Below are 22,346 nucleotides of genomic sequence, written 5' to 3' on the forward strand. Positions count from 1 at the left end.
AGAGTTTAGCCAATTAATCTTGGATCGTTGAAGCCCATGATCTGTAGGTCCATTAGGTCCCCTACTAGCTCACAAACGGAATAAACCTTAGAATAGAGTGATGAGTTTAATTTGAAACGTTCAAATTCGAATTAAGGAAATTAGTAATTATATGCAATATAATTATGCGTTTAATTATCGAATTAAACGTGATTGGAGAATTGGTTAATATTTAAATTCGATTTAAATATTAAATTATATGAATAGGGATTCATGGTTGTGAATTTGGTGTTTAATTAATTTAATATTGATATTAAATTAATAGAATTAATTAAATTATTTGATTAGTTATTAATTTTATGTGAAAATTAATTATTGAATTAAATTTTCTAAAATTAATGAAATTTCATATTAATTAAAGAATTAATTTTTAAATTTGGTATTAAAATTAAAAAGAAAATCGTTTTTATTTTGAAAAATCAAAATCTTAGATAAACCCACTAAGGGGGATTATCCAACTTACTCAAACATCAATTTCCCACTCAAATCTTGATGTAAGAGGTGTCTACTTCATGTTGTCTTAAAAATTGCATGTTAGTTTGATAAAAGCCAAAGACTTTAGTTGAGTTAGCTCTCCATGCAATTCTGAATTCTAGAGAGAAAAACTGATGAAGAAGGAGTTCTTCATGTCCAGCTGAAACCATTAAAATTCTCTCTTAATTCCATCAATTCAGCTCATTTTGATTCCCACAAATCAATCTAAGGTCGAAAGAGAATAGTAGGGAAGATTTTATGGTGGTCTGCACCTTCTAGTTGAGGAGATTGGAGCTGAATTTGAAGTTCAAAGTCATCAAATGTAAGTTTTTTTTAAACCCTCTTTTCATTTGATGAACAAGCTTCATTTGATACTAAAATTGATAAATTAGAGTGTTTAATGATCTTGAATTCTTCCGCTAACTACTTGCTAATTCCTACATACATATATATATGAAATTACAAAAACATCATACTATTTCATTTTTATACAGATAAATGTTTTAACTAACGATGAATTGTATCTTTAAGCAATTATTTAGCATGTCAAAGTGAGTATAGTTCATTGATAATTGATATACATTTTTTTCTTTAAAGGTGATCTTCCTAATTCATATTTGTTATAAAAAAATAATAAAAATAAATGTGTATCATTTATTAATAACTTAAATAAATTCTAAACATTTTATTGATTGTAACATTATGTGCAGCAAGTTTAATTTATGTGTCAAATCTCTCACGCGAGTTTTATTTTATTTTATTTTTTAGTACAATATAGGTAGAAGAATTTGAACCATAAATCTTTTAGTCACTAACATATATTACATGTTAGTTGAACTATACTCGCTTTGATACGTCTTACACAAACTTGATCTATTTTAATGTTTGCAAAACTATGAAATAAAGTATATTATAGACACATCAACACATTAATTTTACAAAAAAAAAAAAAAAAAAAAAAACTTTGTTAAATAATGTGTGTGGTCAAGCTTTGATGATGAGGTATTGCAATCAAGTAACATATTTATATGACTAAATATTTTTTAAATGAAGTCATGACTTAAGTCTCGTTTGATAACCAGGGGTATTCATGAATGGTTTGATTAGGTTGAAGTATTTTTTGGACCCAATCCAATTGTTCGAGTTGTCAATTTTATCCGCCCAAAGAATCCTTACTAAAAACAAGCCCAACACAACCAAACCATGAAAGATTTGGGTTGAATTGGTTCGAGTTACTCGTTGATTTAAAATTTTGTTGTAAAAAAAATTAAAATGTAAATGCATAAAAATCTAATTTAATTATTTTCATATTGAATTAAGATTAATAACTCAATTTCAATTTATATAATGAAAATTTTCTTTTCGAATCTATTTTTAAAAGTTATTAAAAAATAAATTATTCAGAAAATAATGAAATTAAATCAAACTAAAATCAATATAAGTGTATTTTAAGTAAAAAAAAATATTTTTTAAAGTTAATAATAAGTTTTGGTTAGTTTGGGTTATATTAGGTGAATCCATGAACCAATCCCAATCCATAAAATTTTCATTTATTTGAAACCAAACTAGCCCAAATGAGTTGATTAATCTAACCCAAACTGCATGGGTTGGATTGGTGTTGATCGATTTTTTTTTTTTTTTTGGTTATTAGGTTTTTTGAATACTCCTATTGGTAACCATTTCGATTTTTGTTTTTAGTTTTTGAAACAAAGCCTATAAACACCTCTAAACCTCTAAACCTCTTGCTTTAATATCTACTTTTTATCCATGTTTTCAAAAATCAAATCAAAATTTGAAAACTAAGATTCCGTTTGATAATCATTTATTTTTTGATTTTGAATTTGAAAATTAAGCTTATTTACCCTCCATCTATTACCATGATTTGCATCTTTCTTAATTATAATGGTTGAATTATAAGCTAAATTCTAGAAACAAAAACAAGTTTTCAAAAGCTACTTTTTTTAGTTTTCAAAATTTGGCTTGATTTTTTAAACTATTGGTAAAAAGTAGATAACAAAGAAAGAAATTTGGAGATGGAAGTAGTGTCTATAAGATTAATTTTCAAAAACAAAAAAAAACAAAATATCAAATATCAAATGATTACCAAATGAGGCAAAAAAAAGTAGTTTTTAATTTTATTTTATTATTATTATTATTATTTTTTGAAATTTGGATCTGGACAAGAATACAACTCTTTTACTTAAGATTAATACAAACCATGGTGAGAAAATAAAATAAAATAAATTTAATTTTTAAAAACCAAAAATTAAAAATAAAATGGTTACCAAACTTACCTTAATAATATATCACTTTTTGATATATTGTTTTATGATTAAAATTTTTAATTAAATAGAATAAAATTTAAAAAAAAATTGTAAAAGATTTAAGTTTTGAGTTAAAGAATTATCAAATATCTAAAAACACAGTGGAATATTTAGCTAATTTTTTTATTAGAAAAAAACATAAATTTATTTTGTTTTAAGGAAAAAAGTAGATGGGAAAAGATATGAATGTATTAAAATGTGGGGATTGTTTAAGGAAAAAAGAATTTAGATGGGAAAAGATATAAATGTATTAAAACGAGGGGATATACCTCTTTTATATTTTTCTTATATTTAGTGCCAGATTTGAAATTGGCTATCTTTATTTAAGGTTGTTGGTTTTTTGTCATAATAGTTGTTTTGTTGGATGTCTTAGAAGTTGTTTCACAAAATGTATCTCAAGATACTAATCCTGCATATTTATTTTTTTCCTTATCTAGAAAATTCTGTAAAGTTATTTTTTTTTTTTCTGAATTATTTCCTTGTTTATGGTCTACAGATTTTCAAATGGGGATGTTGTTAGGTTGCTCCTTATTTCAGGCCCACGATGTCGAGAAGACCGATCCAAGTGAGAAGGTAGGTAAAATGAAAGGCTCAGAATGAGCCATGCCTCTCTATCTTCTTGACTACACGTGGTAAGATTCACTATCACAGATCTGAGGGAAATCAACAGAGACCGATCAAAATTCTTTTGGTAAACAAAATTCTTTCTCTCTCTCTCTAAGTCGAATTTCTGAAAAGCTCTCAACTCTCTCTAATCTTCTTCTGTTCTTGCACGATTTCACAGTGAGTAAAGAAGAGAATCCACTATGCAAATTGAAAAAGAGAAAGAGGAAGAAAAGACCAATAAGAACATAAGTTTTTGTTTTCTTTTACAGATCTTGTACAAGAAAGAATGAATTAATTTTCTTTTCAATTTGAATGTAACCTATATATATGATTACAAATCTGTTATGAAGTCTGTTTAGAAAATAAAAACTAGTCGTTGGGCTATTAGAGATTAAATTCATTCAAATCTCCACCTTAATCTCAACTCTGAAGTCTTCTTCCTTCCGGTTTTGACCATTGATTACCCTTTTTTTCAAGTATCATGAAGCCAATCTGATCAAGGCACTTGCTGAGCTTGAGCTTCGAGATAGTTTTAGTAAGCATATCTGTCGCGTTCTTCGAGGTATGAACTTTTAGAACTTCGCTTTGTCCTTGTTCTATTCTGTCTCTTACAAAGTGATATTTTATGCCGATATGTTTTGTCCTAGAATAGTATTGTGGGTTTTTGGAAAGATGGATAGCACTTTGGTTATCACAGTATATCTTAACTACTGTTTGTTTGATGCCAAAGTCTTCCATCAAGCCCTTTAACCACAATGCCTCTTTTATTGCTTCTGAAAGTGCCAAGTACTCAGCTTCGGTAGTAGATAGAGTTATTATTGATTGTAGATTAGCCTTCCAGCTCAGTAGATTAGGTCCATATAGGAAGAGATACCCTGTCAGAGACCTTCTTTTATCTTGATCCCCTGCGAAATCTGAGTCCACAAATCCATAAAGTTCTAGATCTGTCTCTTTAACACTCTGGTAGATTAGCTTAGACTACTTAGACCAAATTAGACATCTAAGTATCCATTTGGTAGCTTTCCAATGTCTTCTCCCAGGGTTTGACATGAATCTACTCACTAGGCTTGCACAATAGGATAAATCAGGCCTGGTAGAGATCATGAGGTACATCAAGCTTCCTACTGCCTGACTATAAGGAACCACTTGCATTTGATTTAGGTGTTCCAAGTCAGTTTCCTTAGGTGAATTAGCTGAGGATAGTTTAAAATGTTAAACAATAGGTATAGTTACTGGATTAGCATTAGACATATTGAATCTTTTGATGATTTTCTCACAATAATTGGTTTGACTAATGCTTAGGGTAGAGGATCCCATGTTCCTATCAATTTCAATCCTAAGGATCTTCTTAGACTGGCCCATATCTTCATGTCAAATTCCCTCTTTAGGAGATTTTTGGTATGATTTAAATCTTCTTTAGAAGTCCCAACTAGTAATATATCATCCACATAAAGAAGTAAGTACACCTTGTTCCTATAGGTAGTTGAGTTCACATAGGTGCAAATATCATAGGTGCTTTTCTGAAACCCAATACTCTCAATGTAGTCATTGAATCTTCTGTACTAGCATCTAGGAGACTGTTTAAGACCATAAATGGACTTATTTAGAAAATAGTAGAGGTCCTCTTTACCCTTTTCTACAAAACCCTTTTGGCTGAACCATGTAGATGACCTCATCTAAATGACCATGTAGGAAAGTTGTTTTAACATCTAGTTGATCTAATTCAAGATTGTATTGAGCAACTAGGGATAACAAGAGTCTGATAGTGGTTTGTTTAACTACTGTTAAAAAAATTTCAGAATAGTCAATACCTTTCCTCTGTGTGAAACCTTTTGCCACTAATCTTGCCTTGTACCTTGGCTTTTCATCTTTAGAAGTGTCCTCTTTCAGTTTGTCGATCCATTTAGTGCTATTACCTTGCATCCTTTAGGAAGAGGAGAGTGTCATTAACACTTAGTGATTGCATTTCTTCACACATAGCTTCAATCCAGTTTCTACCATCAGGGTAGCTTACTACCTCTTCAAAGTTGGCTGGTTCCTGTTCATTTGGAGCTATAGTTGCATTTAACACTAGGTTCATATAGTTCATTTCAGTGTACCTAGCTGGTGGAACAATCACTCTTCTTTGCCTATCCCTTACTAGAGAGTATTGACTCAAGTCAGGTTGAGTTTAAGTGGTTTCTACCAACCATCGTGTAGTGTCCTCTTCCTCTTCTGAATCATTAGAAGGACCATGATCTATAAACTTATCTTTAGAAGCCTCCACCTCAATCCTAGTAGTAGGAATTTTAGGTATCTCAATTGTAGTATTCTCCTTTTGCATGAACATTTTCCTTTCTCTGAAGGTAACATCCCTACTGATTACAAATATTTTCTCAACAAAGTTCCACATTTTAAAGCCATTTACACCTTCAGTGAACCCAACGAACATACATTTCACAGACCTAGACTTTAGTTTTCCCTGATTTTGATGTATGTAACCAACACACCTAAATACACTTAGGTTGTCTAAGTCAGGAGGGTGATTTGTCCATTTTTCTTCAAGGGTTATAAAGTTTAGGGATGTATGTAGGCACTTATTTAAGGTGTACATAACATAGCTTGTAGTTTTGGCCCAGTATTTTTCACTGAGAATAGCATCTGAGAGTAAACATCTGACCCTTTCCATAATGGTCCTATTGAGCCTCTCTGCTACTCCATTCTATTGGGGTTTGTGTCTGACTAACCTGTGCCTAGTTATGCCTGTTTCCTTACAAAATTTATTGAATTCTTTACTTCAAAACTCTAGCCCATTATCTGTTCTTAGGTATTTAATTTCCTTAGAGGTCTGCTTCTCAATCATGAGTTTCCATTCTTTAAATTTGCCAAACACTTGGTCTTTTGATTTAAGAAAGAAAACCCAGCTTTTTCTTGAGAAGTCTTCTATAAAAGAAAGTAAATACCTCGAACCACTTAGGTTAGGTGTTTGAGCTGGACCCCAAAGGTTTGAGCTGGACCCCAAAGCTATGTCGAGTTGTTTTTCCCAAAACACAATGTTCACAAAAGCTAAGCTTGTCTGAAATTCCCTTGGGTAGAATTCCCTGTTTAGACAAAGCTTTTAGCCCTTTAGCACTTATATGAGACAACCTTTTGTGCCATACATCAGCTTCTATCATCTCATTTGGTGTGGCAACATATGCCCATGTCATCATTTCAACACCTCTGACCACAAACAAGTCATTAACTTTCTCCCCAACAAGAACCACCTTAGAGTCTTTTAGAACCTCAAGTGTTCCACCCTTACCCCTGTCTTCACACCCAACAACTTCTAGCATTCCAAGAGAGATAAGATTTCTCTTAAGAAGTGGGACATGTCTCACATTTCTAAGTAGTTTGATAGTCCCATCTTTGAGTTTCATAGAGACTGATTCAATGCCTTTAATTTTACAACCTTGGTTGTTCCCCATGTAGACCATTTCTCCATCAATTTCTTTGTAGGTGTTAACCAGGGTTTCATAGGAGTCATATGGTAGGTGCATCCGGAATCCAAGACCCAATCATGTTTCCCAAGGGGGTTAACATAAGTGACCTTGTCAAGTGTTAAGGCTAGTGCATCAGAGTAGATGTAGAAGCTTTCTACTACTAAGGCTTCAGGCTGCTTGCTTTTGGGTTCTTTTTCTTTCTCTTGATTCTTTCTTTTGAGGATGAAGCAATCTTTAATCAAATGCCCATTCTTTTTGCAATATTTGCATTTAATTTTCTGTTTTGGCTTGTTTTCCTCTATATGCTGTTGTTTTCTGTCCATTGATTGGTTTGGTTTGAAGTTTTCTTTCACAAACAACCCTTCCCCATTTGGTTGTTCCTTTTTAACTACTTGAAACTTAAGTTCACTTGTCCTTAGGGCAGATATTATTGCATCAGTAGATATGTTGTCTCTTCCATACTTCCATGCATTTTTTATTTCCTTATAGGATTCTAGTAAGAAATTTAGAAGTAAGTATGCTTCATTCTCATCTTCTATTTTCTCCCCAAGATTCTTAAATTCAACAACAATCTTTTTGAACTCATCTAGATTATTAGAAAGTGATTTTGATGAATCTATTTTAAAGGTGAAAATTTTCTCCCTAAGGGACATTTTATTAGGAAGATCTCTAGTGGTATATAAGTCTTCCAACTTTGTCTAAATCCTATAGGTTGTATCTTGATCAATGACTTGCCTTAAAACAATATCACTAAGGTTTAGGACTAACGTACTATAAGCTGCCAGCTCCCAGTCTTTCTTTTCTTAAGCTGTCACAGTGTTTAGGAGAGTGGATGGATCAAGAAGAGCCTTGTGATTCTTTTATTGACCGAGAATGGCAATGATTTTAGCCTTCCAAAGGCCAAAGTCTCCTATACCATCGAACTTCTCCACCTCATATCTTGCTACTGCCATTTTAGTGTGAATCTTGAATCTTGATAATCCAAGAACTGAAATCTTTAAGTGTCTTTTGCTCTGATACCAATTTGTTGGGCTGCTCCTTATTTCAGGCCCACGATGTTGAGAAGACTGGTCCAAGTGAGAGGGTAGGTAAAACGAAAGACTAAGAATGAGCCACGCCTCTCTATCTTTTCGACTCCACGTGGTAAAATCCACTATCATAGATCTGAGGGAAATCAATGAAGATCGATCCAAATTCTTTTGGTAAAAAAAAATTCTCTCTCTCTCTCTCATTCGAATTTCTGAAAAGCTCTCGACTCTCTCTAAACTTCTTCTATTCTTGCCTAATTTCACAGTGAGGAAAGAAGAGAATCAAACATGAAAATTGAATAAGAGAAAGAGGAAGAAAAGACCAACAAGAGCATGTACATGATTCGACAAAATGATACCTACATCCACGGGAAGGGAAGATGATTTATTGAAGACTTTTACAGAGATAAGTTTTTGTTTTCTTTTACAGATCTTGTACAAGATAGAATGAATTAATTTTCTTTTCGATTTGAATGTAACCTATGTATATAATTATAAATCTGTTATGAAGTCTGTTTAGAAAATAAAAACTAGCTGTTGGGCTATTTGAGATTAAATTCTTTCAGATGTTTTCCTATTTGCGTCATGCCTATTTAAAATGCAAGATGTTGTCTTGCTAGGGTTGCCGCTTTTGAATAATTTGTTGAAGCCTTTCATTTTTTTGTGGTGGTTGGATGTTACAGCTTTGATTCTAAATTATCATTCATCTTGAAGTTGTTGCTCTAAATAATCGTTGAAGATTTCTTCAAAAGAAAGTTGTCTCGGCCTTAAGGGGAGCCTAAGACATTAATAAGTGAGAAGGGAATCTTTATTTTAGGGGAAGCCTAAGACATCATAACTTGAGAAGGGACTCTCTATTTTAGGGAGAACTTAAGATATCATTACTTGAGAAGGATTTCTCTAATTTAGGGGAGCCTAAGTTCTTCAACTAAATGTGCATTCACAAGAAGATGGAAAGATTACATTTGAGAAGGAGTCTCGCACTTAGGGGAGTCTAAGTGATTCTTTACTAATATACACATACTTAGGAGGAGCTTAAGTTTAATTGAGAGGGAGTCTTACACTTACGAGGAGCCGAAGTGATCATTCATTGAGTCAAGCGTTTCATATGTCACTGTATTTGCTATAGATTTACAGATAAGTACAACGTTTTAATTGTTTCACTTCACATTAGTAAAAGTATCTTTCCATGGGCACACTGCCCCCAGATTAAGTGGTATATCACCGAACTAGGTTGCCAAACTTTGTGTGTCATCTTTTTTAGTTTGTATTTTTTATTTTTTTTTCTTGTTGTCTTGCAATTGCTTATGCATCGTTTGTGACACTAGTATACTGTGTGGTCAATAACCTTTATTTCATTGAGAAATAGTAAAGGAGACTAGATAAAAGTCTGCCAACTGAGAGCAATAGAAGAGACGTCATAGTTACAAAATATAACAATTTTTTTTGTATACTAAAGAGCAACTAGAGAAATGATCCCATCCCATATCTTGAAGGAGAAGGATTTTCAATATTTTTTTTAAGTATTACAATAGTGAGAAAAGAGAATAGAGCCTCAAACTTCAAAAGTACTTAAAAAGACTCGATAAAAAGGTTGGATCGTCTCATTTTCATCACCTTTAAAAAAATTTAACTTGATGTGTGGATATAATTATTGGATAAAAAGAAAAGGCCATCTCATTTTCTCCCTACTAATTATTGATGTAGCAGATTTCAATGATAAGAGGTACACTGAATATTCATTAAATTGTCATAATACAATGTATATAAAAGAAGAAGCTATGGACTACAAACTACACTAATTCTAAACTTTTCTTGTTCTAATGTGTATGAACAACAAGGGTATTAGTTTCCAATCTAAACGTAACTAGGTTGCTAACTTCCTTCCACGATCCTTAGTAAGTTTTAAGGGAGGAAAACTACAAATATAAAATAATTTTTGTAAAATGCAAAAACAAGTGTTATACTTAGAATTGAAGAAAAAATCACTTATTTAATGTCCTGCTGCTCCCAGTTCAGCCTCTCACCATAATCTGTTAAAAAAAAAAAGAAAACAGTTAACAAGATTGAAAACCAACAATGGACAGTCAGTTACTTCAACTAATACAACAATCGATCTTACTTTCTATGTATTAATAAGAAGCTTTTGCTGAAAATGAAAGAACTATGAAAAAGAAATTATTGAGAGAAAGAGAGAAGCTTATCTGTGTGTAATAATTTTATTCTTGAAGAGCTAATGATATCCTTGGAGATTTTACAGTGGATGTACGCATCAAGCTGAACCACTTAAATTCCTGTTACATTCTCTCCATATTCATCTTCTTTTACTGATTTCTCATACAATCTTCTACAATCTTCATCATCAAAGGTAAGCCTAGAAATTGCCTCTCTTCCTTTCTCTTGATCCCATGCAAAACAGAGTAAGTAAAATGAGCTGAAATTTGTGCAAAATGCTTTTAACAAAAGAGATTTATTCGTGGTAAAAGAAATAAATCACACATGGCTTGTATTTTGACAACAAAATAAAGACATTTATTTTTAAGAAGCGATATCAGAGCCTTCCGAAGTTTGAAATTGAAAAATTCAATGGGAATGACGACTTTACCCTTTGGACAAAGAGGACTACTACCATTCTTGGGTCACAGAAAGCTTTGAAGGCCTTAGAAGACCCAAAAAAACATTCCTTGCAACTCTAAGTAAAGAAGAAAAGGATACCATGGAAGAAATTGTATGGAACACTCATTCTTAACATCACTAACATTGTGTTGAGACAGATGATTGATGTGGCCACTACTTTCAACATCTGGGAGAAGCTCTAGGCTCTCTATGAAAAGAAAGACCTACCAAATAAAATCTATGTAAGGGGAAAGCTTGTTTCCTTCAAAATGAATCAAAATAAGACCCCAGATGAGAACTTGGATAAGACAAGAAACTCACCAATGCTCTCAATCAGTCTGGAGAAAAGCTGGGAGCAGAGAATGAAACTGCTATTCTGATAAACTTAATCCATGATGCCTACAAAGAAGTGAAGTTAGCATTAAAATATGGCAGGTAAAACATCACTGTGAATCAATCATAACAACTCTAAAAAGCAAGTAATTAGAGCTAAATGCAAAGAATAAAATTAACCATGGGACAAAATCTCTTTTCTCTAAAGGAAAGAATCATTCTAAGAGGAATTATAACAATAGAGGCCAAAGGATGAACAAAGACAAAACAGTATTGAAGTATTTCATATGTCACAAGGAAGTGCATTTTAAAAGAAACTATTCTAAGAGGGGTAAAACTTCCAAAAGAGATGAAAACATAAGATACATACCACATGGCAAAGAAGAAACCAATCAAAACAAAGACTTTATAAGAGATGATCATAGAAGAGGAAGGGAACATGAGAGAAACAATGGAATTGTTGAAGATGAGACATTTGAATATATTGAGACCTTGGCATCAACCAACCAAAAGGCCATGGAAATTAAAACTAAGGAGAAAGACTGGGTTTTAGACTCAGGGTGTAACTATCACATGACTTCTAAGAAAAACTAGTTTGTTGAATACAAATCAGAAGAGTGAGACTCAGTTTACATGGGAAATAACCAAAAATGTGAGATTTTTGGTGTAGACTCAGTGTTATTGAAGCTTTCAAACAACGGGAGGCATTTCTTAAAGGATTTAGACATGTTCCAAAACTAAAGAGAAATCTTATCTCTTTAGGTATGCTTGATGGCATAGGTTGTTCCATTCATGCTGAAAAGGGATGTTTGGACATAATGTAGCAAGATAGAGTTATTCTCGCTGGAAGGAAGAAAGAAGGCTTGTATATTATAAGAAAGGTGAATAGACCTAAGTATGCTTCATTTTTTTTAATTCAAGAAAGACAGTGAGTTAGAGTGATGGCATCGAAGACTCTCACATATCAGAGAGAAAGGACTCAATGAGTTGCAAAAACAAGGGCTGATTCAAGCTAAAGGAATGAAGATTCTTAGTTTTGTGAGTATTGCATCTATGAAAAATCAAAACGACTAAAGTTCTCTAAAGGAGAACACTCTTTAGTTGCAGTCCTTGACTACATACATGAAGATCTTTGGGGACCAGTAAACACTCCTTCTTGGGAAAGTTCCAAGTATTTCTTATCCTTAATAGATGACTATTCAAGGAAAGTATGGACCTATCCTCTCAATCTAAAGACCAACTCTTTAATATTTTAAAATTTTGAAAGTTAAAGTAGAAACTCAACTATAAATGAAGATCAAATACTTCATGACTGATAATGACCTAGAGTTCCTTAGTAATAACTTTAAATCTCTGTGAAATGAATTTGGCATTTCTAGATACAGGACAGTGGCTTATACCCTTCAACAAAATTGAGTTGTCGAGAGAATGAACAAAACTTTGATGGAAAAAGTGAGGTGTATGATCTCATAAGCAAAACTCTTATAAAATTTTTGGGCTGAAGAACTAGCCACTACTGCCTACACAGTGAACAGAAGTCCTTATGTTTCCATCAACATGAAGACTCCTAAAGAAAGATGGATTGGAACAACTACTCATCTCACTCACCAAAAGCCCTTTGGGTGTAATGCATTTGATTTCACAACAAACAAAGCAAGACTGAACCAAGGGCTTTAAACTATATGTTTATAGGCTACCCCTGAAGAAATGAAAGGCTACAAGTTATAGGGTTTCCTTAATGAGGGAAGCCTAATTAGTAGAGATGTTTGAAGGCACTGTGAAGTTCCGTAGAAGAAGCCGGGATCGGTTCAATTTTTAAATTTTCACTGAATAATGAAATTATAAAATTCAAACAGAAATTATGCATTAATTGGAAAAACTTACAGCATGCATAAAAAGGAAAAGTGAGAAGAAGTTATATACCCATGAAGATTTCAAATCTTCACGAAATTCCTTTCTCCACGAATGATCATGAACAAGAAAACCTCGAATCGATCAAGAAAAATTTGTGAGGACACTACCACGAGAATTTCCTCTATATTCTCCTTAGAGTAGGGTGAGAATAGCAAAAGGTGTGGGCTTTGCGGAATTTTGAAAGAGAGAGAGACTTTGAGAGAGGGGGAACTTTCTAGAACAAAATTACAAAAGCTTTTTTTTTCACCCTCATTTTTTTTTCTGTGAAGAAGAAGATGGAAAATTCAAAACCAAGAAAAATCTTCTGCATGAAAACCACCCATTTTCTCTCTCTACGTGGGATCCAAAGAGAACTAATGTGAAGGAATTTATTTCCCTCCCTTTAAATTTAAATTTAAAATTAAATAAATATTATATATATAATATGATAACTAATTAATTAAATAATTATTTATATATATATATATATAACTATATGTTATATCATGTTATATCATATATAACACATAACTTATAGTTTATACTGTATCAAATACAATATAAGCTATAGTTTATTTTCTCTCATATGTTTGTGGTATTTAATATAAATCATATTTATACTAAATTTAATTATACCCATCCAATCCATATAATTAATATTTGAATCATATTCAAATATTTATGTACTCTCAAATAAACTTAATTATAAAGTATCAAATACATAATTAATTATATCACATATATAATTAATTTAATTATATCAAATATAATTAATTCCCCCAATTAATTTGAACAATTCAAATTAATTCAACATTAATTCTCAATAATCTCTATTGAGCCATAGAGAGAATCTTATAGACCTATAGATTGAAGCTTCAGTGGTACTTAACTAATTAATTAAACTCTTTAATTAAAATACCCAACATTCATTAACTGTCGGTCACTCTACTAAAAATCTACAGCTACACTTTTCACACAACAGATATATTTTTGTGTCCATTGGGTATAACCAATCAATGGTGCGATAACCCTTCACAAATTTCTCGTAAGTACAACTGACATTTTACCCCTGTAGTTACATTTAACTTCTTAAGTACCATTAATCCCTCTAATGAACAATAAGTCATAGTCCAACTATGACCAAACCCCTCTCAAGCCAAGAGAGGGTGTGACGCCACATTGTTCAAGCTCTAGAATCAGTCCTTAAGAGAGAAATTTATCTACTTACCCAGACGTTAAAGAATGAGTGAATTCCATTTTGTGTAGCTGTTTTCCCAACTCCCTATTAGACGAATCCCCAAAATGGTAGGCTTATTGAGTCAACGATCTGGCCACTCTCACTCATACAAATCAAAGGACTGCTTTCATAGGCAGGAGTTTACAATTCACTCGGGATTTAGGTCATGTCACCTATGGTTATCCTGGTTAAATGTAAGTCTCTATTATGAACAGTGTTATATATGAAGAACCCTAACAATAGGATCCTTGAGTGGAAGTGGGATCGTCCCAAAATTTTCAATTCTTTTATAGAATTGAAATTTTACAGAAAAGCAGAAAAAAATATGCATTTACAAGAGAATATACAATAATATGTTTAAAGAAGAGGAGAAGAAAAAGGTCCAGGACTTACCCTTGAAGATTTCAAAACTTCACATTAAAACCCCTTCTCTGTGAAATTCACGAGCATAATTCAAAAGGGCCAATTGGGCACCACCACTTGGAGATCTCAGTATTTTCTAGTGAAAATCCAAGAGGTGTGAGCTCTGGTGAATTTGGAGAGGAAAGGGATTAGAAATTAAATGAGGAGAGGAGGAATTTATTGTTTTTTTTAGAGAACACATAAACCTTTAATGTGTTGCAGGAGGAAGTAGAAAAAAAAACAAAAACTTTGTTAACCACCCACATCAAACGTGGGTGGAGAAAAAAATGGGCTTCTCTCCAAATTAAATCAAATATTAAATAATTAATTAAAACATTTTAAATTAATTAATTATAAATAATATATAAATATATAATAACTAATATATTATACATATATACATAACTATATGTTACATCACATATAACATATAACCTATAGTTTTATATTGTATCAAATACAATATAGTTTATAGTTTGGATTTTCTCTCATCAATGACTTTTAATATAAATCACATTTACATTAAATTCAATTATATGAATCCAATTCATATAATAATATTTGAATCATATTCAAATATTTATTTTCTCTTATAAATACTTAATATTATATTGTATCAAATATATTATAGTATTTATAGCACACATAATTAAAAATTAATTAACTGTATCATATATAATTAATTTCCTCAATTAATTTGAACAATTCAAATTAATCCAAAAACTTATTCTCATTAAATCATATTGAGCTACTGAGGGAACCTGATGGACTTGTAGCTTGAAGCTCTAACGATAAGTGAATTATTAATTAAACTTTTTGATTAAAATATTCACCCTCCATTAACTATCGAACACTCCACTAAAGACCGATACATGCACTCTTTGCATTATAGATATATTTCTTTGTCCATTGGATATAACCAGTCAACAGTACGATGAACCTTCACAAATTGCTCGTAAGTACAAATGGGCCAAAATTACCATGTTGCTCTTATAGTTACATCTAACTCCTTAAGTACCACTGATCCCTCTAATGAACAATAAATCAAAGTCCAACTATGATCAAACCCCTCTCGGGCTATGAGAGGGTGTGGCGACACATTGTTCAAGCTCCAGAATCAGCCCTTAAAGGAACAATTTATCTATTTGCCTCGACATTGGAGAATGAGTGAATTCCGTCTTGTGTAACTGTGTTCCCAGTACCCCAATCAGACCAATCCCCAAAATAGTAGGCTTGTTGAATCGGTGATCTGGCCACTTTCACCCATACAAATCAAAGAACCGCCCTCATAGGTAGAAGTTCACAACTCACTCAGGATTCAGGTCATGTTACCTATGGTTATCCTGGTGAAATGTAAGTCTCTATTATGAACGGAGTTATATAATGAGATTAAACATTTTTTGGTCCGGTCTTATACAAACTCCTTGGTATAGAATATCCCCGCTCGCATGTCTCCACATGAATGATCAGGATCAGATCATTTGTAGCACTTTACAATAATTGTAACACCTACAAAGCATGTCATACTCATAGTGTCACAAGGATAAGATATCCAACCTTATCCATGTACTACAGACAATTTAGGTTATCACTTAAACATCATCCATATGTTTCTACATACATGTTTAAGCTACAAGATAACCCTGGATGTTATTTTATTGGTTTGTAGTTAATGCAACTAATTTTGAAATAAAACATCAAAATATTATTACATAAATAAAATGTTTGTACATTACAATTACAAACTATATGACCCTATGAGATTTATGGAACAAACTCAACAATATAATGAGACTAGTCATTTCGTGGTCCGGTCTTATACAAACTCCTTTGTAAGAACACCCCCGCTCACATGTCTCTACATGAATGGTTAAAATCAGATCATTTATACTTTACAACAATTATAACATCTACAAAGCAGGCCATATTTGTAGTATCACCAAAATAAGGTACCCAACTTTATCCATCTACTACAGACCCATTGGGTTATCACTTAAACATGATTCATCTGTATGTCTCTACATATATGTTTAAGCTACAGATGATAATCTTGTATGTTAGTTTATTGGTTTGTGGGTTAATGCTACTAAATATTGAATAAAACATCTCCATATTTTATTAAATAAATAAATTATTTGTATATTACAATTACAAACTACAGAACCCACGAGATTTAGGGCATCAACCCCAACAATGTTGTCTTCAAAGAAGATGAGTTCTATATGGATTCAAGAGGGTTGACGCACACTACTGATTAGAACTTGTCTGAATCTTCTACAAGGAATCAAGTAGAGATTCATTCAAGGTACAACAATCCAAGTAGAAGTAATCAGCTACAAAGAGAAAGTGTTCCTAGCTCCCACTTGCAAGAAGAAGAAGAAGAAGAACCTGAGAATTTGACTGATTATGATCCAACAAGAAACAGAGGAAGAAGAGTCAAAGACCCCATGCTAGATTTGCAAGGGTTGATTGCATAGCTAGCTTCTAACTGGACACTTCTGATAAGGATTTTAATACCCATGAAGAAGACTTGAATAATAAAGACAGCAAGCAATGGACAGAAACTATGAATCATGAACTCAACTCACTCTACAAGAATAACACAAGGGAGTTAGTTGAAAAACCATCAGACAAAAAAGCATCATTCCTTGCAAAGGATTTTCAGGAGGAAGTTCATATGACTACTGAATGATGAAGTAAAATTTAAAGAAAGATTAGTGGCTAAGGGGTTTAAACAGAAGAAAGGAGTATATTTTAATGAAACTTTCTCACCCGTGGTCAAACATACCTATATCATAATCTTATCAGCCATAGTAGCCTGTGAAGATCTTGAGCTAGTACAACTGGATGCAACTACTACTTTCTTACATGGAAGCCTAGAAGAAGAAATCTACATGGAGTAGCCCAAGAGTTTCGAAGTAAAAAGCAAAAATGAGCTAATGTGCGTGCTAAATAGGTCTCTCTATTGCCCAAAACAATCACTAAGGTTCTGGTATAAGCGTTTTGATGACTTCATCAGCAAGATGGGCTTCAATGACCCTTGTGTTTACTACAATAAGAGTTCTAAATGTGACTATATTTATCTACTGTTTTATGTTGATGACATGTTGCTGGCAGGAAGAGATCCAACTAAGCTAAGGGAGATCAAAGCTCAATTGAGTGTTGAGTTTGATATCAAAGATCTAGGGTACACAAAGAAGATTCTGGGGATTGAAATTTTTAGAACCATGGGAAAAAATGAACTATCTTTAACCCAGAGATCCCATACCAGTAAAATACTATGCAAATACAATTTGGCTAGTTTTAAAGTAGTCTCTACACCCTTGGCACAAAACATCAAGATCTCAGCAAAAGATTCCCCTAAAGAGCCAGCTGATAAACAAGCTATGTGTCATGTTCCCTACTGATGCCATAGGAAGTTTGATGTACCTAATGGTCTGCACTAGACCAGACCTAACACATAGTTCAAGTCTTGTTAGTCGCTATATGAGTAACTCTGGTAGAAACCACTGGGAGACAACCAAATGGGTATTCAGATACCTAGTTGAAACTGAAAGTAAAGGATTACTTTATAAACCATATAGAGAGTTAAAGCTACTGGTTAAAGTTTATGTGGATGTTGATTTGGTAGGTGACCCTGATAAAAGAAGATCCCTAACTGGCTTTGTTTTTACTCTAGGAGAAAACCTAATCAGCTGGAAGTCTAACTTACAACCAGTGGTTACTTTGTCAACTACTGAAATAGAACTCATAACTGTTTCAGAAGCTGTAAAAGAAGCAATGTGGCAAGAGGTATAATCAGTGAATTGGGGTATGAACAGAAAGTAGTTGACCTATTTTGTGACAATCAAAGCGCCATTCATCTCACAAAAAATCAACAATTCCACAACAAAACAAAACACATTGATGTCAAGCTATATTTTGTAAGAGATATAGTTGAGAAAGGAATAATCAAAATTCTAAAAGTTAAAACAGATGAGAATGTAGCTGATTTCCAAAATCACCGAGACTTAAATTCGACTTATGCCTAAATCTACTCAACGTAGTAGATTTGAACGTAAAGGAATGACAACTAAAATAAATCTCCAAGCTGAATTTACTTCAAGATAAAGATTTGTTATACCTAGAATTGAAGAAAAATTCACTTGTTTGATGTCCTACTGCTCCCAGCTCAGCCTCTCACCATAATCTGTTAAAGAAACAAGAAGACAGTTAACAAGGTTGGAAACCAACAACTTACTGTTAGTTAATTCAACAAATACAACTGATCCATTTTATTTTCTGTGTATTAATAAGAAGCTTTTGTTGAAAATGAAAGAACTATAAAAAAGAAATTATGAAGTGAAAGAGAGAAGCTTATATGTGTGTAATAATCTTGTTCTTGAAGAGCTAATGAAATCCTTGGAGATTTTACAGTAGATGTAGGCATCAAGCTTAACCGCTTTAATTCTTGTTGCATTCTGTCCATCTTCATCTTCTTTTACTAATTTTTCATACAATCTTCTTCAATCTTTGTCATCAAAGGTAAGCCGTAGAAATTGCCTCTCTTCCTTTCTCTCGAATGCATGCAAAACAAAGTAAGTAAAATGAGCTGAAAATTGTGCAAAATGCTTTTAACAAAAGAGTTTTATTCGTGGTAAAAGAAATAGCTCATACGTGGCTTGTATTTTGACAACAAAATAATGACATTTATATTTAAGAACAAGGATAAAGGAATATTCTTAAAAAAAAACAAGGATAAATAAAACCTTAAATATTAATAAAAAAATTAAGGAAAAAAAAAAAACAACCCATATTTTTAAAAATAATACGAGTTTTCATGTTTTTAAATTATAGTAATTTAGTCGAGAACTTTAATTTTTGCGTGTTTAATAGATCATTAAATTTTAGAAGCTGTCAAATTAGTCTATCAATTTTCAATAATTTTATGTCTAACAGATCACTGTTGACATTTAGATGAAAAAATAAAATTTATGTCTAATAAGATATTAATTTTTTTTTTTAGTCTAAACGATTTATGAATTGAACAAAAATTTTTGAATAGAGGAACGATCTACTTGACACGAAATTAAAAGCTCTTGGACTTACTTTATATTTAATTTTCATACTGAGATATTAGATACAAAATTAAAAATTAGCTAATTAGGAATGACTTATTAGACAAAAGATCGAAAGTTTAGTGCTTTATTAGAAATTTTTAAAATTCAAAGACTTATTACACTTAAGATTAAAAGCTTAAAGATATATTCATAAATTTTCAATGTCCAGAAATTTATGTGACACAAACCTAAAAGTGCAAGGTGTAAACTTGTCCTTTAACCTTTTATTATATTACACTACTTGAGCTAAAAAAAAATCGTATTTTAAGTATAATAGAAATTACAAGGATTCGAATCGCAGACTTCGTGATCCTTAACTTACTGCAAAGTTCAAATTTCATTTGAATTATGCTAAATTGATCAAATTTCATACTTTATGTTTATTTGAAGAGGTATATTTATATTATATGCTATCTATATAAATGCCTCGTGATATATTTGAAGGTAGTGATGGAGGTATGATTAGACACAACGCCTGAGTTAAATTTATGATACTTTCTAACAAACACCATAATTTGTTATATTGAGCACATATTTAAAAATAAAATTTAATTTATCAACAAAAAGTTCGAGAGTATAATTTAAGGGCAAGATATTTAATATCATTTTAGAAGGTTGATCATAACCCACAATTATATATGTGGGAGTAGAGGACAAAAATCTACTTCCAACCTTATCACATGACCCATTTACATTTTGAAATTTTGATTAAAGAGATAATGCCTACCATCTTTTAAAGATTCCTTTACATTTTTGGTGGACGAAATGTCGTCTCGACTATGATTAGGATTGGTAACAGAGTCGGACGTGGGGTACCTGTCCTCGACGCTTGGGAGAAATCCACCCCATAACCTATGATTGCAACTACCCAAAAAGATATTTTGAAACTTTATCATTTCGACACTCTAAACTTTTAAACATAAAATGGTAAAAAAATAGTAAGTTTAGAATTTCACCCTACAAAATTGAAAATTCCTAAAAATAGTTTTTCAGTCCATTTTGGACAAAATCGAATATCAAGAATTAGTTAAAAAAATTAACTTTTTCTAAATTGTTGATTGTTTTAGGTTTTTTCTGTACATCCCGTATGAGTTTTGTTAATATATCTTCTAAAATTTTATACCAAATCATATATTGTTTTCAAATTTTCTCCAATTTTGGTTATGTTTACTGAATATTATATCAAATTATTATGTAATTTTTCAAATCTTTAGCATAATTTATGTTTTGATAATTATATGAATTTCCAAAATTTCAAATTGGTTTTCCAATTATCAAAATAAAATTTTCAAAATTGATTCAACATTTTTAAATTTTGGAAAAGATCAAATTTTGCAAAAATTTGAGTAAGATTTGGGATATATATAGAATCTCGGTGTTAATCCTACCTGAGATTCCACCGAAAAAACTCAAATACATGAATTTTAGTGTTAATTATGCTTGAAACTTCACCAAAAAAGTTCAAATATATAGAATCTCGATGTTATTTTTCTGGTATTAACAACAAGATATACATAATCTCAATGTATAATCTGGCGAGATGTATCGAGAAAGTCCAAAGCAATCGATAAGTTGAAAAAAAATTGATTTTTTAACTAGAATTTCGTAATCGATTTCACTCGAGAAATTAAAAAAAAAAAACTATTTTTACGAGTTTTTAAAAAGATGTTAAACTTATAGGATAAAAATTTAAACGTGATAATCTCTCTTTTTAAGCTTCTGTAATATTTTCTTTGTTGCCATCAATCTCCTGTGTTACTATTGGTATCGATGTAATTCTAAAACTAAAGTATCGATATTAATATTCTCATCACAATCAATATTTTAATATTTGATTTTAAATGCTCTGCTGAACCTGTCAATTTACGACGTGTCAAAATTTTAATTCTTTCATCTACATCAAAATTTATCCCAACTTCATATTTAATTCGAAATACTTTTTAATTATTGTTTAATTAGAAAATTTCAATTTTACTTTTACACTCTGCTTCTATTTGCTTTGTCAATTGTCTTTTCAAAATTTAAGTTCCATCAAATTTCACTTCAACAATAAATTAAAAATATATTTGTAAATCACGAACAACGGTAAATGTAAAATTTTAAACTCAACTTCTAAATGTTTTAAAAGTATTATTTAATTAGAAGTTTTTATTTTTTTTTCTTTCATTCTGGGGCAATTCTTTTCAATAATTTTCTTTTATAATTAAAATGTTAAATTACAAAGGTTGATTGCAACAATTAACCAGCTACAAACACTAACTCATGAAATTAAAAATTCAAGAGATGATTGATCAAATTAAAAGTTCAATGGTATAATTGTTCAAATTAGCTTGTACAATTTTCTCATAACATTCCGATTTTCTAAATTATTATTTTATAGAGATTAGCTATAAATAGAATGAGAGACTGAACATCATAAGCGTTGATTAAGGATATATGTTTTTTTGCATATAAGTTGAACTTACGAATTATTTTTAATGTAATTTGAAAAACTACAAACTACCTGGAATATATGCCATTTGTTATTCGTAAGCTTGAAAATTATATTATTCTATTCATTAATATTTTCATATGGTTTTTTATACAAATTTATATAAAACACATTCGTACACTAAAATAAGCGTTGGGTGTATAAAAATAAAAAATAAAATCCTTTTTTAAAAACACATATTATTTTGACAAAATAAAACACGTAGATTAAGTGTAATTTCTTACTGAAAGCAATCAAATATGATTGAATTGATTGTTTTTTTTTTTTTTTTCCCTTTTCTTCTCCTTTTTAGAAAGGAAAAACACTTTCTTTTGCTTTCGCTTTTGCTTTCGCTTTCCTTTTT

General features: G+C 31.4%; 1 long non-coding RNA gene across 3 annotated transcripts; it reads right to left on the reverse strand.

Moving 5' to 3' along the window:
• Positions 1-9,614: 9,614 nt before the first annotated feature.
• LOC120069300 lies at positions 9,615-19,061 on the reverse strand. 3 transcript variants are annotated; one of them, XR_005479503.1, is made up of 5 exons: positions 18,537-19,061; positions 14,405-14,537; positions 10,870-10,947; positions 10,692-10,772; positions 9,615-10,331 (listed from the first exon to the last, which is right to left on the reverse strand). It is a non-coding gene; the product is annotated as an uncharacterized LOC120069300 (long non-coding RNA). The 3 variants fall into 3 exon arrangements; XR_005479501.1 differs by lacking the exon at positions 14,405-14,537; XR_005479502.1 differs by lacking the exon at positions 14,405-14,537 and having other exon boundaries at positions 10,648-10,772.
• Positions 19,062-22,346: the final 3,285 nt, after the last annotated feature.

The sequence above is a fragment of the Benincasa hispida genome, unplaced genomic scaffold (assembly GCF_009727055.1).
Source record: "Benincasa hispida cultivar B227 unplaced genomic scaffold, ASM972705v1 Contig316, whole genome shotgun sequence".
Lineage (NCBI taxonomy): Eukaryota > Viridiplantae > Streptophyta > Magnoliopsida > Cucurbitales > Cucurbitaceae > Benincasa > Benincasa hispida.